Genomic DNA, 15498 nt, shown 5'->3' on the forward strand with positions numbered 1-15498 from the left:
AAATCTATAAATATCATGTAATAAAACTCACTTGATATGTGTGACTGAAGAAAGTACTTCCAGCAGGTGTCTTCTGAATTGATTTCCGCGAAAGTAAAAGACTTAGTTGTATAAGTTATATTGGGAGGAGTTCCAGGATACACCTGCCTATCAGAACTGAAACTTTTCCATGTGTTGTTTATTCTCGACTATCAAAATAAAGATTAGAGGTAGATGTCAACCGATATATGTAAATAGAACTAGGATAACAGCAAAAATTAATGGGCAAATCTCAGGTGAGATATAAACGGATTCCTTCCTTTTTGGTACATAATGGCTATTACCTAAGCAAAACATTGTCAGCATACTGACCCCAAAATTGACCAAAGCATCGTATATTACTACATTTGGTATATAAGGGCTGCAGGAAAGCATAAACCTGTTTCAAAGGGAAAAAACTACTCATATACGATATATTAGGAAAATAAAAGGCATAGACCGCCTTCAGATCAAAAATTGTCACAGATGAGGGGTGCTGCTTTAGTAGATTTTATAAATTTATCACATTATTTACATCGCTGAACTCTATAGTTATTACAGTTATTTATAATAACATATATTACCACTGGTTTTCGGTATCGCCACAATATAAAAAGATGTAATTTCGGGATTAACATCCCTCATGCGCACCAAATGTTAAAATCATTGCATACTTCAGGGCAGAAGTGATTTGCATTGCGCTGTCAACACTATCAGAAACAGAGTGATCGGTTTACGCGCTCTTCCTATTTGCACATACGTAATTTACAACACGTACAGACGTATGTGGATATGTAGGTATATTCTTTTGATGAATCATGGGAAACGCAGATAAGAGTGAAAGCTTATACATGGCATATTAATAATTACATAAAATGTGTTAAGCAGAAATAAATAAAATGACGTAGCAAATTAAGCGGAATAGAACATTACGAACCACATCAAGCGATAGCGAAAGATTCCAAAGGTCTATTAGACAGTATGTGATGACAGCGCATTTTAACATTATTGATAAATAAATATAAAACTATTTGCACATATGCAGAATAGTTAATAATTATATTTACTTCACTGGATTTCAAAAGTATTCAAAGTATTAACCCAGGAAGATATAATATAAAATGAAAAACTAGATTTGAATTCACAAAAATTGTCCAAGAAATAAATCGGTGCTTGGTTATACTCTATAAAGCAAGAACTCGATGAAGGATAGAGTCATGTGTAGAAGTTCACGCAAGTGAGAAAAGTCTTCTGATTGCCATTGCCTTGGGAGTGCCCAGAAATGATTCTTTTACATATGGCTCAAGCAGCTCCCGACTTCCGGTCTTAGACCAAGTATCCTCTGGGTAACCAAAGAACATACGTTTGAAGGCAAGCTAAAGTGAGAAGGCGAATCGTCCCAGGGTTGTGCGCTGGGTTTGGGAACCGCCACGTAAAACACGCCTCGGAAGAGAAAGAACTCGGCTATGGTATCAAGAAATCTTTTGAGATTAGATTTGTCAACCTTCTAGAATAATATTTAATGAAACACACAATTTTTGAAAGTGAGTTCTGAAGAAATCTCTGATTGATTCCATTATTTTTATGTCGCTCTATTTCTTTGGCTAGCACTGTACATTAGCATTTAAGTTTGCTGTTTTATATTCTCCCATATTACAACTCTAACGGTATTTTAGTAATTTATAATTTTATCACTTTAAATCCTACGGAAAAAATCGCTGCAAAATGAAGGACGGAACGGAAGAATTTATTCCGATTTTTAAACAAAAGTATCACTTATATTACTAAATTTTATTGCATTCACTCCTGCGAGCATCTTATTTCCGTTCTTTTCGACAAAAAACGAAAGAAATTGATATCAAAAGCCTCAATCTCTCACCCATCTCACTGCCTTCTGACCTCCGTATCAGTTTGCTGACGACGCGCTCACTGCGATCACCGCTGCAGCAGCAGCATGCAAACAGTATAACGAATAAGAAACACAAAACGGAAACGACGACCGGTCGCGCTCTACGTGACTACCTCCGAACATTTCTCGGCGTCTGCACGCATTCACACGCGGCTTCGTAACTGATAGCGAGACAGATTGGGGAGAAACGTGTATAAATATGCACGGTATATACAGAAATTGAGATATATGGCATATAAAATATAAATAATACAGAAGAATGCAGAATGAAGAATGAGGAACGCAACAGCTTAAAAACTGCTCCATGCCTGATTGTATGCACCACAGCATTTGCGTCTGCCAGTTGATCTTGCCGATCGCGCGCAGCCAACTTGTTTCGTCTGCTACGCTGTCGGCATTTTCATTCTCGTCGCTTTATGGGCTCCATACCGGGAGACGCATACCGCTTTTGGCCGCTTCGCCCCACGTTTAGTTCAGTTGCTTTCAAAGCGTTGTCGATAGCAGTTCGCTCGCGGGACACACAGTCCGGTACACATCCACAACAAGTCGACTTCTCGTTTAGACGCCCCCGTCCCACGGCCGCACACAGTCCACTTGCATTGCAGTATTTCCCTGTATTTCGGTTCTTTGTGCACGGTTACGCGGCAGCTGGCGTTTGTGTTCGCGCATTAAATTTGTGAATAAAACAATTATAAAACAAAATAATAAAAGCGACGCAAGAGAAGTAGGTATCTTTTAGCGCGATATCTGCCACCTCTTTGTTGGTGATAAACCCAAAAAGCGAAAACGCGAAAACGAAAAATAAAATTTACTTGATTTCATGTGTTATATATGTTTTGTTCGCGGTGATTGCCGTCTTTCGTCGATCAATTGACACAGTTATTTTGTTATTTTTACTTTACTGTTTATTTAACTATATATCTATATTTTTGTCGTCTTCGTTTGTGTTAATTTTACCGCGTGCACAAGTAACTTGCTCGATTGTGCTCATTTCGCATGTTGTGAAGAGTATAGAGAAAAGCGGTAAATATGAAATGTATTGAAGAAAGCATGAACAGAAATAAATGTTTGTATATATGCGCTGGAATAAACCCTAAAATAAACTCGTCATATGGAAAAGAATAAATATTAAAAAAGTAAAACAAGAAATTCCCACCCACCCACATTGCCTTCACTCTTTTTTCTCTCCCTCTCTTACTACATATTTTTTCTGCTTTGGGAGCCACTCAGCTGTTGCGTGATCGCGTCTACGTTGCGTGTGCCTTTATTCACGTGCGTGCGTTACCCTGACATTTATGACAACAAAACACATGTCAAACAACACCAACAACAACAAACAATAATTTATCTAACGTTCTGTGGTACTTTGAACTATTTGCACTAATAATTGGACGCCTTACCCATATAAACTTGATTGAGCTTTGACAAGCAAGCAAGCCTGTCCGACAGACATACTGCCTTGTTGTTTACATTTGTGCTTACACACGTAGCAAGCTGAGGTATTTTTGGATACCGGTATTTACATTTTTATGATTTTGCAAAAAAAGCTTTTTGTTGTGCTTTTATTATTAGATTATTTTTATTGTATTGTATTTTTCCACAATTGGTTTATACAGTTATAGTTGCTGTTTAACAGCACATTCTAAAGAAAAGTAAAAATGTTTTACCAATAGTAAGCACCGTTAGCACGACAGTCGGGTCAAAATAAGCGGAACTGACGTGGATTTCTACCCGGCCAAAGACTGTCGACTCGAGACCATTCCTCGAAATTGCTTTAGGAATGAATATTTTATTCCGCTATAACAATAACAACAATAAGCTTTTCCCACGATAGTCGGATCTAAGTAACCGGAACGGACCCGGATTTTTATCCAGCTAAGGAATGACGACTCAACACCATTACTCGAAATTACTTCAGGAATGTTCGGAAAAAATATTTTCCGAACCGTACTAGCTCTTCAAAAAACATCCGTCTCAAGCAGAATTACTTTTCAAAACTGGTTTCGAGATATCGGAAACAAAAGTTCGGTTCAGCTTTCTTAAATTAGAAAGACTGGTGCAGAAGCCTTTAAAAATGACAAAAACAATTAATTTATATTAGATTGAACCCATCGGAAAGGAAACATAACTACCAAACATTATAATAATAATAAGTAATTTCCGGGCGATCTGAAGTCTGGAAAAGGAAGGAGGGCGGTTTGGCTGAAATTTTAAGGGTTAGGAATGGTTTATCTTGCTTTCTTATTGAAAAAAGTTATTTGACAAAGTTGTAGGTAATAAAAAGGTCTATAATTTTTGACAATTTTTTTCCATAACCTCAAAATGTATGTGAAAAATTCACATAACAAAACTTTTCGGTTTTTTATCGAAGCTACTGGATCTTAAAAGCTATTAACTCTATAAGCTGATGGATTTTTTTAAACAATTTTCGGCAAAAAAATAAAACCCTTCCATCAACCAATTTTGTTTGCAAGATTTGTATACAATTAAGTAAAGTAATAACTAATTTCACTCACTAAGTCTGAAAACATTCAATAAATCACAATCTATAGCACAGTTTTTCTTGATGTGTTGCCCACCCATTTACTTTTATTTTCATTTTGTTAGGATTTTTTCTCATTTATTTATTTTTGCCTCCAGAGAATAAGCAAAAAAGCGGAAAAAAGTATATACAAAGGTAAAGCACAGCAGGTGTTATGCAAATTAAGCTCGGTAGTCGATGTTTGCAGTGATAATTATCAGTAATGACTCTATTTATCGCACAGTTATTAATGATAATGTTCTCAAACTTTTTGCAATAATACTAAAGATACCCGATAGGAAAATTAACACGGAAGATCTCAAATATGTGACGTTGCCAATCAATAGAAATTGAATGACAAATAATAACGCCAAAGTCAACAGGTTAGGACTGATCCTCTACATTTTTTACGCACTCTCTCGATACCTTTTTAATATAACCTTTGGATATACGTACATACATAGCCACACACATACAACTGTAGCACTTTTAACTGCTTAAATACCCTTGATTCGTGTCAATATTTATTCCGCCCGTACAAAGCTCAACTTACATTTCTACTAACTGATCTCAAAGCCGCTATTTGCACGGCCTTTGACACTCAACAAACGAGCAATTTAACGTTTGTTTATGTTGCTGGTATCAACGAACTTTGGCATTGCCTCACTTCCGCACTGTAGTTGTTTGAGCAGATTTGACAGTTAAATGAGACTCTCTAACGCAATAAAAGAGCTAACAGCAAACAAAATCTGGGAAAATGCACAAAATGAAAGGTAGAAATAAAATGTAAATTACATATAATTGGTAGCGACCGGATTAAGCTTGCGCTGGAGAAGATTAAGCGATTTTTTAATGAACGATTAGTTTTTATGCGATTGTGTTAAGTGTAATTGACAATTTAGGCGATCATGAGAAGAGCGAGAACACTAACAGACAGCAAGGAAATGTTTATTTACTACTTTGACACCATTGTATATATCGCATGCTGTGTGCTTATAAATTATGACAAACCACAACAATGATGACATGGTAAACAAGTAAATATGCAAAATTGAATGCTTAAACAAAGAGGTGCCACCAAAGTGACGATAAAATAAATTGGTATAAAACCGAATGTAGATTGCGATTTGATGCGAAAATGGTGGTTGGCAAAAATTATGAAGAATAATTTAGAAATAAATTAGATAATGTGTAGAATATACAGCAGATAACAGTGTTCATTTTACAGGAGAAAAAATAGTAAATAAATAAATAAGTAAAAATAGTAATAAACATAGAAAAATAAAAATTAAATAATAATTAAATAAATAGAAATAAAATTAAATTTTTATAAAGAAACACTAAAAAAAACTAAATATTAGTAGAAATTTAGAATAAAATAAACAACTTAACAAAATATATTAATAAAAACATGAAAAGAACTAAAAATATTTTAAAATGTAAAAAAATTATTCAACTTTAAAAATTAATTAAGAGACATTAACAATAATTTAATATAAAAAAATAAAAACAAGAAATAAAATACAAAAATAACAAAAGTAGATAATTTAACATAAAATATAAATAAAAAACTTGAAAAAACTAATAGGAACTGAAAAACTACAAAAAAAAATATTAAGAAAATCTCAAAAATAAATAAAATAGAATAAATCAAAACATATTTATATATTTATTAAATAAAAAAATTCAATACCTTTATATTTTTCAAACAAAAGAAACATGTATTACGACTAATTAACAATAAAAGTTAAAAAAAGATGATATACAACTTTTTTTATTTTTATTTTATTTGCAAAATTAAACGGAGTATGATAATTTAGTTAATACCTAAAAATAAATTATTAATTTAATAAAAAATTGTAAAATGTTACCACAAATTTTAAAATAAAAAAATATATTTAAAAGTAAAAAAATACAAATGCAAAAAAAAAAATAAACATAAAAATAAATAAAATTTGAAAGTGAAACAAAGAGAAATTAAAGAGAATAAAAGTATAAAGATAAAAAATAAAAAAATAAAATAAAAAAATAAAAAAATATATAAAAATTAAATCTGAGACGAAAAGAAATGTAAAAAAATTTAACAAATAAAAATGCATAAATCTTAAAATTAAAAATGCAAAATTGAAATAAACAAAAATAATGTAAAATAAATAAACAAAAATATATATGTATGTATGTATGTATGTAATATTTAATAAATGAAAAATTTCAGTTACTATGAACACAATATTTATGTTTCTGACGCAATAGTGTAAATCAACTAACACAAAAAAATTAATAAAAATAGTTTTAAAAATTTAAACAAAATATGTTTAAACAAAAACCATAACAAAATAAATTTGAGAAAATAATAACACCTTTTGCATTATAAATGCAGAAAGAAGATAAGTTAAGCCAATAAATATACGAAAATAAATTACCGAATTTATGAGAAAATTAAACAATAAAATTTAACTTGAAGAAAATATATCTATAGATACATCTAAAAAAGTATAAAACTACAATAAACTTATTTCATTCATTGAGCAAATATTAAAATCATAAACAAGAAACGAGGAGTGTTAAAAGCAGAAACATGAAAAACAACAAACATTTATTATAACTGCTCATACATACATATCTACATACCGTACGTATCTCAAGATATGTACTAGTATGTCTGATTAGGAAGTTAAACAAGAAAATGAAAAGTTTATTAAATATACATATGTACATATATACAATAATATTACGTATTCATATACGCTTCTGCGTACCAAACAAAAAGCACGTAAACCAAAAAATGATTTTGGTTCTTTTTTCTGCGTCTGCTCGATTTGGTGGTTTCTTTTGAGTACTCGTATACGTAATTGAAAGCGGCAAATAAAAAATGTAGAATACGGTCAATCCAAAATGTTTTTGTAGTCAGTTGGTCAGTTGTAAAACCTGTCTGCTGCACGTGTACTTAACGATGATGAACAGCGCAAAAACAAACGGACAAAGAACAGCAGCTTTTCTGCAAAGTCATAAATACCGGTATTTTCAGTAGGAACACACATACCAGAACATATTTATACTATATGTACTAAATAATTACTAACTTTACGAGGATCGATCGATACGTATCTTAAAAGTAAAGCTACTTGATATTCTGATCGTAATAGTCACACATAAAGAATTTCTGGAAGTGTCATATATGTAAGCCACTTAGCAGTTTTACCTACAAAAGGGTTTATTTCGATGTATAAGCTTGTACTGTCCTAGTAAACAATCATTGAACATGCATCACCAATGTGGAATGAAATGTGTGAATGAAATTCAGTTGCTAACTAAATTCAGTGTTAAAGCAAATAGCATAAAGGTTAGTGAACGCATTTGCCAATAACAATCTGCAATTGGCCTTGCGACCTTGCGCATAAACGAGCATCCCGGATGCAGAATTCTTATGCAATAATAAAAGCATAGGTATAATCACATTTATTTATATTTATTTCAATTTGATAAGCACCAAAAAATGTTTAGCGCAAGCATTAGAAAATTAAAAATGCTAGGGTCACTCTCTAAGCTTTTAGAATATGGTATGAAATTATGTGAGAGATCAACGAAAATTGATTAAGCTATTTTTAAATAAGTGTACAAATATTCCTTCAAATAATAGTACGTGAAAGAATTCATTTTTGAACACATAATTATACCCTGAACAGTGTATATTAACTTTTTCACGAAATTTGTAACATTCACAAAGAAACGTCGGCCACCCACGACCCATTCATCGAAATATTTTTTTCTACTACTTTTTTCTTTCTGGAATGACTGTCAGAGACATCCGTGTCAAATCAATTAAATCTCAAATAAAAAAATCAAAGTGTTTGGTATATGCTTGTCTTTCTGAAATACATAAAGTGCTTTCGGCGATTTTTATGATGAGTGAAAGGAACAAAAAGGTTCCATTAAATTTTGAGTGTAGAATCAAATTTCTGGTACCGAAACGTTCAGAATGTTGGAAGAAGCCTTCGATGATAATTATTTAATGCAAGCAAGTGTTTTTGATTGATACAAATTATTCAAAGAGGGCCTAGAACGCGTTGACGACGAACCACGTCGAGGACGGCCATCAATGTCAATTGATGATGAACACGTCAATAAAATAAAGCAAATGGTTTTTTAGAATCGGCGATTAACAGTTAGAGATCTTACTGGCATCGTTGTATTATCGATTATCACATAAAACAATTTTGAGAGACCATTTGGGCCTAAGGAAAAGAAAGCAGGATTGGTTCAAAATCACTTAATTTGTTCGAAAAAAAGTGTCGCGTTAACGTCGGTGAAACTACTACTACTATTACTGGCGATGAGTCTTGGATCTATGCTTACGACCCGGAGGAGACGATCATTCGGCCGAATATCGTGGCAAAGTTGAACCAAAGCCGAAAAGCCCATGCCAGAGCATGCAAAAAATCAAGGTTATGTTGACAGTTTTCTTCGATTATCAAGATGTGGTGCGCACCGAATTCCTTCCTACCGGCCAAACTGTCAACAAGACCGCTCCGGGTAAACCGTTTTGAGTCAATTGAAGACATTAAACGTAAATCGCTACAACTGTTTTGAGAATTGGAAAAAAACGTTGGTACAAGCCTGTCTGTCTAGTCATCAGTTTTTGAGATATCACTATAGCATATAGCTAATTTGAATAATATTTGAAATCCCCAAACATAAAGCCACTAAACTTGCAGAGTGACCTTCGTAGAAAATCAAGATTATGAATGAAATTTTTAAATTGAAATTCTAATCAATTAAAATTATTAAATTAAAAATAGAATAGACGAATTTCTTTGGAGTGCATTTAAAATCACATGACTGTATACATATGTCATATTTATTCTTAACTAATTGAAATTTTGTCAGATTTTGAGTTTAGGAAAAACTCGAAGGTTTGACAATGTCTGCCGATAGAAATATAGAACAACAAAATATATTTTTAAAAAATTTTCTCGAAGATAGAATTCATTTGTGCGATTAAAAAAGCGCGAGGAATCTAAGGACATATCGGATCTATGAGATATAAGCCTTAACTCAAGTTCTTCAACTCGACCTCGACCTTTCGAATAAATTTCGAACGAAATTCAATACCAAACAGTGGAATTTTTTACATGTAGGCCTTCTTTGGAAGTCTTCTGAGGCCTGCGTTTTTAACACAATTAATGGCTTCTGATGCCTTATGCATTCGAAAAATAACACATATTATTCCGCAAAACACCACCCTTCTACTTGAGGCCGAATAATCGCGTCAAATTAGCGTGGCTAATTAATATCTAAAAGACATCAGAGTGTTTTAGGATACCCTGGTACCAAATATGGCAACTGTTTTTTTTAATACCCAAAACCTCTAACTAAAATTGCATAAAAGCTCCGCCTCGTGCCAAAAGCTCTTCCCATGCTGACTAAATTTTTCTGATCAGTTGTACATAGTAAGTATATCATTTTCTATTCGTTGCATTGCTTCGTTCTGCTTTTTATTTAATTGTACAACAGCTTGACCTACAAAACGGTCATTCAATAGAGTATTTAAAGCATCCGCGAGTGCTCAATTTAATTCCCAATATTTACTTTCTACTATTGATTTCCACTGCTGCTTTGTTTTCACACTGTCGCTTTTTTGTTTATAATCATACCTAATCAACTAGAGCTACCGCTTATCAATGCGCGGTTATCGGTCAATAGATAGCCCTGCCCCAACATACACACTTACGGTATGTGGTAGCAACGGCGTGGACATAAAAACCTCGTGCACACGCCGGCCGGCCGGCTAGTCAGACGAGTGTTGATAAGGTAGCCAGAGGCGGCTATCAGCAGCCGCATAGTTTCAGTTTCGGCACGACGCCATAGACTTGCGCAGAAGTGCGATAATTCATCGTCGTAGAAATTTTCCTCAAATACATCACGCATCCACACACACAGCTATATACACATACATGTAATCAGCAATTGTTGGACGCACCATTAAAAAATGTAAGCGCGAATAACAAAGGTTTCTGTTACAAACGGAACTGAACGACCCAGACAGTGGCGGCGGACACTTGATAAGGCTCATTTTGCCTAATTAAATCGTTAGTTTGGTTGTTGTGTTAATACATATAGTTTGTTTATATGGATCAATAATAAGTTTAATAAAAAATTTAGTTTCTTTTTACGTTGTTGTAATGATTAATCACCACTGCGCAGGATTGTCTGGCAAACAGAAAATAATCAGTTGCGCGAGACCTGAAATTATTTAAATTCAAAATTTAACTAGCAAGTGTATAGCTCTTACAGTATGTTATAAAAAAGTGAGCATATATTTTTGTCGTTGTCGTAATGTTTAAGCGACACTACAGCGGTTTGTCGGGAAAAAAATAAAAGAATTCGTTTTGGAATTTTCAAAGATTTTATATTAGAAACTTAACAAGTGTATTACTTCCACAGTGTGTTGTAAGAATATGTGGACAGCAACATGAAACAAATATTTTTATTTAAAAAAAAAAATGGAATGTTTTTACATAATCTCAAGACTTATTGGTGCTTAGTTCCTAATTTTAAGACATCAAATTGCCATAAATAATTTGTGAAGAACTTGATTCAGATCGTTCAGTTTGTATGACAGCTATATGCTACAGTGATGCGACATCGGCGATTTCTACAAACTGAGAAACTAGACAGACAGACAAACGTCAGACGGACATGGCTAAATGAACTCAAGTTATCCTGTTGACCGTCTCAGACGTTTCTTCTTTCTGTCTTACAAATACCGTGGCAAACTTAATATATCGTACTCACGATGTAAAAAGTAAAGAGTGGCTAACTTTGGGCGAAACAGAAAACTAAATGCTTCCCTAAATTATGAGATTTTAAGAGACATCAGATATTTGAAAATGTCTACAAAAATGTGGCGTCGGAAATTAGTGATCGTTATTAGATGGTTGGCGTATTTTAAGTATCAGCTTGTTTTGGGGTGTTACATGGGTTTCCTCGCGTAAAAAACAGCCTTTTTTCTCATATAAAAATTTCAATATTTTTTTAGAAATTTTTATTGTTACAAACATACACTTTTAACAAAGAAATTCGGAAATGTTTGGAAAGAAATATTTTATACTCGGCCATTGCCCGGTGAGCCCTCGGAAAAAGATGCCCCTGCGTTGGCTGGATAACTCCTTACAGTATCATCTAAAGTGAAAAACTATGTGTTTTAGTTAAAACCTTAACTTAGAACTTGGACGAAGGGAAAAAACTAAAAAGTTTGATTTTTGGCAGACATTTAAAAAAAATTAAAATTTCAGTGAAAATTTCGCGACATTTTATAATAGTTATAATCGAAAAAAATCCTTCGCCGAAGTCTTTAAGAATTGTATCTCAAAGATCAGTGTAAAATTTCATGAAGAAATCTTGCCAACCGACTTCGAAAACACAGTTTCGAGAAAAAAGCGTTAAAGATGCCGCACTTAGCCTAGTCAGCGAGCACAGAAGTTATTAAGGCTATATCTCCAAAACTATTACTCGGATCAACTTGAAAATGTAGGACAATACTCTAGAGGTGTTAGAGATTTTAATAAGATAATAAACAAATTAAATTTTTTGAAACCCATAAGCCCATGAAACCCCTTAAGGCAAACCTGTTTTGGGAACACATTATTTCATAAACAGCACATTGTCTTAGTCTCCAACTTGCTGTGCCGATCTTTTTCTTGATAAACCCAAATTTATTTCACACTAATCTCATTTCTTTAAACGCAAAGAATATTAAGCTTATCTTTGTTGTTTGAAATTTATTGTACTTGAAAATATGCAAGTAAGTAAACAGTTAAAGGCACAACATTGAAATGGTCATAAATACCATACAAGCATACTTACTCTGTATTTATAATGATAAAAAATAAAGATAAGAAATCGATATATCAACATAAACAACGAATATGAGTATACAAAGGTCACTGGCTTTAAAAACAAGAGTCGATAATGGATATAACACTTGAAAATTTGATAAAGCCAATGTTGATAACAGTGTGACATAAAAGTTTATCAGCATAAGTGCATAGTGATATACAGTTTTAAAAAAATTGATTTCTCCACAGATGTTTTATAAGAAAAATCAACTTGTCAGTAAGGACAGAGCATGGTAAAAATGTGTGACTTGAATTGCCTTGTCAACTGTCAAAGAACTGTCATTTCTCTTTAACTATTCCTATCTCACTGATAGCATATTCCTCTCGAAACCACTTAGAACTCACAAGTCGCCACCAGTTCCACTCCACAAATACGACAATAATTGATTCTGTGGCAGAAGTATGGTAATTAGAACTCTTTAGCATTATGGAACTTCCGCGCATTTTCGGATCACTCATTGCTTACTTGCAAACATACATACATACATACAATCTTATTGCAACAAGTTCCACGACATTACGTGAGCCAATTCTGCCACCCAGCTTGTGCAACAAGTAAATACTATTATTACACTTTGGAATTTATTCCATTAACAGAGTATATATGTACATAAGTTCCCTGATTGTCTGTGCTGATTGAGTGAGCTAAGTGCATCATTATTAATTTAGTGTAAACAATATTTGAAAGGTAGATATGATTTTAAAGAGTTGAACAAACAGAAATAAGTAGCTATCAGATAAATGCGTAAGACCTAGGTATATAGATATGTATGTATCCAAATGTACTATAAGTAAAAGTATGAAGTAATCAGGAAAATTACCAGTTTACAACCAGTATCTCCTGACTTAAAGCGGACTGCTCAGAAAATGGTGAGGTTTATACCAATTTTTTGAATAAATGATCGAGAAAGTGAGCAAAGGTATGACAGTGAATATATATTTATAAAAAAACAACACGCGGGATCTGATTAAAATCAATATTGGTATCAATAAATCATAAACTCGAATATTATTTAAACTTGTAAGGAATTTAATGGTTCAAAATCATCAAGTAAAAATTATAAGCTCGACCAAACGTCTAATTGAGGCCCGAGCAGTAACTTCTTACCCACAAAATAGCAAAAGAATCCCTAATTATTACCGAAAAGCAATCCTATACGGACTTGTCAAGATGAACAAGGTAATACACCTAATGGTGTACTCACTTTTATGGTCGACATAGTAAAAACAACACTAGCAAAGTCTTTGCTCATTCATTTTTCTCTTATCGCAGCATGTTCTGTTTATGTAAGCACATCTTTATATGCACTTATTCATATCTTATACATATTTATATGCACATTCGTCCATATATTATATATTCATTTATACATGCACAGCTTCTTTATAATCTACAACATGTGCTCGTCTCCACATGTAAGATCAATCAGATACTTCGTACATATGAACAAACCCAGTGATAAATGTGAGATTACTTTGAAAATACCAAAGACACGGCCAAAACTTGGAGAATGGCAAATCGAACAAACAACTGGTATAAAAATATACTGGCATAATCAAATAGAAATTGAATAGCGAAGCCGATAAAAGAGAAGAGAACAACATAGAAGTGGCTAAGCAAAGCAATGAAACGGCTTCTTTAATTTCTGAATCCACGAGCGGCTAATAGTCACGCACTGGACTATAATTCGCGATTCATCGAAGCTATAATAGCTTTCATTAATACAAAATATACCACACAAGAACTAGATTTTGAGCGTTGTTTTTATGGTAGCTATACGTTAGAGTGGTCCCATATCGTCTTCTTCTTCGCAGTTTCTCGGAGAGAAAAGGAGTGTACAAAATTTCAGATCGATATCTCAATAACTTAGGGACGAGTTCGTGTGTATGCAGTCAGAAGAACTTGGATAAATCAGTCAACATGCTGGTCATTTTCTTTATAGGGTCTTCATCGTTTCTTTTGTGGCTGTTAAAAGCTTCATGATAAAATTCGGTATACAAATCACAAATAAAATTTAAGACATTATTACCGAAAGTCTTAGGCTTTTGACTGAAAAATCATTGGTCATTGGGTAATATGTGCAATTTTGTGTTGTTTGGATTAATATTGAACTTATTTCTGTGATATCCGATTCGTACAGCTCTTTCATCTGCTACTGTTTAGGATAGAACCCACTGTTTAAGATAGAACCCCAGCAAAGCTCTCGACAGCAGATAAACGATAGAAACCTATATATTCTTCAGAAAAATACTGGTTCTATTATAGCTTTGAACTACTCAAGCTTTGGTGGGTTGTTAAACCAAGTATTATGCGACCATAACAGATGCCGGCGTTCTCACTGATAGCTACAAATATTAATGATCACTTGTTGTTACTGCGTTGTTTAAACAATACTTTATGATGTGAGCACTTTAGATAATAGCCACTTGTTTTATAAATATTTACATTTTAATGATCGGCTTACTACACGACAGAGAATTAGCATAGAGTAAACCAGATTTGTAAATTTTACAGAGGCAATAGCTTGCGATCATTATAAAATTACAAAACCGCTCATGAGACATCAATTCATCTATCGCAAGACACTTGGCATGCCTAGGCGAAGCATACGGGGATTTATATCCACAGAAGAGCTATCAATATGCCAGATATCAAAGTCGGTGACTATAATATCTTAACATTCATAATCCGATTTATTTGTTAGGAACTTTAAACTTTAAGATGTAAACCCTCTGAACCGCGGAAGCTATGTCTACGCCAATAAAAAAGATGAAACCTTTTGAAACAGAGACAATTTTCGAAAAGATATTCAAAAAGTTGATACTTCGGAATCAAATAGTTTATCAGGCCAACAGCAACATGGAAATATTATTATGAGAATTCTTAGTAGATTTGTGTCAAATGAATAATATATAATTAAAAAAAATGTCCTTAAGCAATATAAAATAAAACTATGACGAAAAATAAAACCATATTTTTGGAAGGAAAAAAATTGTACATAGTAAAGAAATCATTGATTTATCAAACTAACCTCGCCGCGAAAGGACCACCACCATGTATGGAATACAACTATAACCAGCTCTCTTACAAATCAAAGTAGTAATTAGCAAGGAGGCAGACAAGATGTCTAAATGCCCATGGGCTTTTGCTT

General features: G+C 33.2%; 2 protein-coding genes across 2 annotated transcripts in view; one reads left to right on the forward strand and one right to left on the reverse strand.

The window, feature by feature from the left end:
* LOC105230783 (trans-1,2-dihydrobenzene-1,2-diol dehydrogenase) overlaps nucleotides 1-15498 on the reverse strand; it is a 67795-nt gene that overhangs the window by 40814 nt on the left and 11483 nt on the right. The gene's annotated exons all lie outside the window — the stretch shown is intronic.
* The window catches only part of LOC105230785 (diacylglycerol O-acyltransferase 1), a 31200-nt gene continuing 18096 nt past the window's right edge, over nucleotides 2395-15498 (forward strand). Inside the window, exon 1 of the mRNA XM_049457959.1 lies at nucleotides 2395-2651. The gene's annotated coding sequence lies outside the window, so the exon portion shown is untranslated. The remainder of the gene's footprint in view (nucleotides 2652-15498) is intronic.

This window comes from Bactrocera dorsalis, chromosome 1, assembly GCF_023373825.1.
Source record: "Bactrocera dorsalis isolate Fly_Bdor chromosome 1, ASM2337382v1, whole genome shotgun sequence".
Lineage (NCBI taxonomy): Eukaryota > Metazoa > Arthropoda > Insecta > Diptera > Tephritidae > Bactrocera > Bactrocera dorsalis.